This window comes from Elephantulus edwardii, unplaced genomic scaffold (assembly GCF_000299155.1).
Source record: "Elephantulus edwardii isolate Elephantulus edwardi_28Jun2011 unplaced genomic scaffold, EleEdw1.0 scaffold00057, whole genome shotgun sequence".
NCBI classification, from domain to species: Eukaryota; Metazoa; Chordata; class Mammalia; order Macroscelidea; family Macroscelididae; genus Elephantulus; species Elephantulus edwardii.
The window spans coordinates 12,575,074-12,579,499 of NW_006399807.1; positions in this window are offsets into that span (position 1 = coordinate 12,575,074).

A 4,426-nucleotide genomic window follows, 5' to 3' on the forward strand; every position below is an offset into this window, starting at 1 on the left:
GCCTCATCGTTCTTGCTTCCAAAAAGCACTCCAGCTGCACCATCTCCAAGACATATCTATGTGTTCTTTTGGCCATCCATGGGATGTTTAGTGCTCTTATCCAACACCACAGTTTAAAGGTGTCAACTTTTTCTGTCACCCTTATTCATTATCCAGCTCTCAGATGCGTAGTAAGAAAACTTATGTATCTCAGACACATAGCAAGGTACTTGCTGTTGTTGTCATTATACATTACACTCTGAAATAAATAGGTATACAGTATAAGGAAGAGAGCCACATAAAAGTAAGCAATTTACTTTCTATAAATCAACATTTTGAAAGAATGCTTTGACTTAAAAAGGTCAATATATATCTTTTCAAACTTTATGCAAAACAGGTTATCCGGGAGGCTGGGTTCTATGAGGAGAAATAAGACATCAGGATTGGAGGAAGAATCATCAACAATCTGCGTTATGCAGATGACACAACCCTGATTGCTGAAACTGAGGAGGACCTGAAATGCTTGCTGTAGAGGGTCAAGGACTACAGCCTTCAGTACAGATTGAAGCTTAATGTCAAGAAGACAAAGATTCTCACCACTGGACCAATTGGCAGCATCAGGATGGATGGTGAAGAGATTGAGATTGTTAACAACTTTATTCTGCTTGGCTTCACGGTCAACACTCTTGGCACCAGCAGCCAGGAAATTAAAAGACATATTGTGATGGGAAAGTCTGTGGTTAGAGACCTCTCTAAAGTGCTGAAGTGCAAGGATGTCAGTCTGGAGACTAAGGTGTGCCTGATACATGCAATCACTTTCTATGTCTTTGCAATCACTTGCCATGTCTTTGAAATCACTTGCTATGCATCACAGAGCTGGGCAATGACTAGGGATGATTGAAGGAGAATTGATGCCTTTGAGCTGTAGAATTGGAGAAGAGTATTGAATATACCATGAACTGCTAGGAAAACAAACAGGTTTGTCCTGGAGAGGGTTAAACTGGGCTGCTCCTTGGAGTCAAGGATTCTGAAGCTTCGTCTGACATACTTTGGGCATATTGCAAGGAGGGACCAGTCCTTGGAGAGGGACGTCATGCTTGGGAGGGTGGAGGGACAACGCAGGAAAGGAAGACCCTCAATGAGATGGATTGATTCAGTGACTAGGGTAATGCGGGTAGGTGTGTCATAGATGGTGAGATTGGCATAGGATAGGGCAGCGTTTTTGGCTGTTGTACATAAGGTTGCTGTTAGTCCCAGGGGACTTGATGGCACATAAAAACAATAATAACATATTCCAAGTAGTGGAATAGCTAGATCTAGTGATATTTCTAGTTTTAAATTGTTGAGGAAGTGCAAGACTGCTCTCAATAGTGGTTGTGTCATTTTACATTCCCACCAGTAGTGTATTAAGAGTTCTAATCTCTCTGTGTCTTTGCCAGCATTTGTTGTTTGCTGCCTTATGGAACTTTGCTAGTGTTACTAAGCCTCATTATTGTTTTGATTTACATCTCTCTAATAACTAGCAATTTTGAGCATTTTCTCATGTATTTGCTGGCCATCTGCTGGTCTTCTTTGGTGAAGCTGCAGAGTTGCAAGACAAATATATGCACACCCAAGTTTATTACATCATTCACAATAGCAAAGAGATGGATACAGCCCATGTGCCCGTCAATGTTTGAATGGAGAGAGAAATGATGGCACATTCACACAATGGAATACTATGCAGCTTTGAAAAATAATGAACTCTTAAAACACTACATGATGTGGATGAGTATGGAAGACATTATACTGAGTTGAACATCTCAGTCATGAAGGAACTGCATATAATAGTATCAAGGCAAGGGAGGGAGGAAGAATGGGAAAAGGAAGGATAGATAATGAATGAATAGCATGAGTGAAAGGAAGGACATTCTGAAAGGAATGGAGGGTTTGAAACCATATGCATGACAATTAATAGTCTTATAAGGGGAATTGGGACAGGGGAAGGGGAAGGAATGAAAGTGTGCATGAATAAGCAAAAGGAAAAATACTAAAAAAGTGTAAAGGTATGAACAGCAATAGTAAAAAGCAATGATTATGAGCTAAGTCTTGAGTAATTTGTCAAACTTTTACAGCCCCTTGGCTCATTTTAATAAGCACAGTTCTCAGAGTTCTTAGCCCACTTTATAAGTGGAATGTGTTTCTGAGTTAAACTCTTAAATATTGCACTTTCATTGTTTACTCTGATTACCAACTGTAAATAATCTGTGTAATATTTAGCATACATTTTCTAAATTGATACAGTAACACCTAGATCTATTGTAAGTTAAAAAAAATAAGTTAATAATTTAGATAATATTTGCTTCATAGAGTAAAAAATGGCCTTCCTTCAAGGAGTTTATCATCTAGTAAGGAAAAGATAAATAATTAGTAAATAACCCATTGCTATCACATCAGTTATTTTTTTAAATAAAATTTTTATTTTATACTGGTTTATTTTCAAAGTTCATATACACCAGATCTTTCCCATTTCCTTAACCCATCCCTCCCTCCACCCATCAAATTGTGCGACCCTATGATAAACCACCACCACCACCCCACCTGTCCTCACTCCTCTGCTCCCTCCTTCCCCTCCCTTGGATCCTCATATACATTCCAAAATAATGGTCTTATACAGTATTTGTCCTAATGGGACTGAGTTAGTTCACTTAACATAATGCTCTCCAGTCTTCCCAAGTTAGTGATTTAAAAAAATCATTGCTACTGTGTGCTGTGTAATTGTGTGAGTGTACCATAATTTCTCAATCCACTTGATTGTGGCTGGACATTTGAGCTGTTTCCATACCCTTTGTTCTTGAATAGCTGGGTCATATGGACAGCTTTTTCAGGAAGTGCCAAACTGCCTTCCAGAGTGGTTGTACCATCTTACAATCCCAACAATTGTGTATGAGAGTTCCTATCTCACCACATCCTCTCCAGAATTTATTACTCGCTGTTCTGTTAAACTTTACCATTGCTACTGGAGTGAGATGGTATCTCATTATGGTTTTGATTTACATCTCTCTTATTGCCAGTGATTTTGAGCATTTCTTCATGTTTTACTACATCAATTCTGACTCATAAACATCCTCCATCAAATTTCCCAAGCTGTATATATTTACGGGAGGAGATGAAACAGTAGATCTATTGGTTAACAACACTATCTATTACATGTTATGCCACTAGGATTCCTGAAAATGAAGACATTCCTTTCTTTTTGAAACTTACTCTTCTGTATGTGTCACACTAAAGCCGGGAGGCCTTGAGCTTGCCTATGACCTACAGCTGTAGGACAAGCTCAATATAACATGTATGCTCCAATAAATTCTTTAAAAAAACTTTCTGAGAGAAAGATGTTTACACTGTAATTTTCATTCATTCAGCTGGTTTGCTCAGCACTTGTTTCTTATATTTATCATTTTTTAATCTGTGCCCAGGCCCCATAAGGCAGATGTTCAAAAAGATTTCTTGCTGTGAGATCCTAACCTACTTAGTCTATGGCAAGGAATACAATTGCATATAATTGGTGATAGAAATATTCTTAAAGAGAAATAAATAAATCCCAGTCAGCCTTTGAGAGAATGTTAGAGTTATTTCTAGGAAGCCCTATCATTTATAAATATTGTTTTATTATGTAATAAAATAATTTTGAACTGTGTGCCTTTGGAATTCCAGCACAACTTCTTATCACTCAGCCACTACAGCAGTATTAATTAGTGATAAAAATAGTTCTGCTTTCTATTTACAATCTGTGCTGAAGTAAAAATTACAGATTTTGGCCTTATAGGTTCAGTATTGAACAACTGACTGAAAAGCCGATAGTTTGTATCCACTAGCCACTCTGCAGGAGAAAAAGAAGGCATTCTTTTACTGTTAATCATCTCAGAAATGCAGTGGAGGGTCACTATGAATCAGAATCAGCTTTATGGTAGTGAGTACAGTCCTAGGACTAATATTTATTTGTTGTTGCTGTTGAGTACCATTGGGTTGTAGATGACTCATAGTGACCCTATGAACGAAAAACCTGAACACTTGCATAACTTTCATCACTTCTCCAAGTTCATGAGTTTCTGGAAGCAAGCTATTTCAGAAGTGGATGTCATTCCTGCTTCTCCCTTATTATTATCAACATTCCATAGAAATATTTAAAGATTTTTAGCTTAGCAAAAGTAATGGATAGTTAGTAAAAAAACATGTATATGGTAACATTTATAGTCAACCTATTCCCAAAGAGATTTGAAGCATCATCTTCCAATAAAATCTTAGATACAATCAGTAGTAAATCTTGGAACCCTGATTCACTGTTGGTGGGAGTGTAAAATGGTGCAACCCCTGTGGAAAGCAGTATGGCACTTTCTCAAAAAGTTGCAAATAGAGATACCATTTGACCCAGCAATTCCACTACTGGGAATATACCCTGAAGAGACCA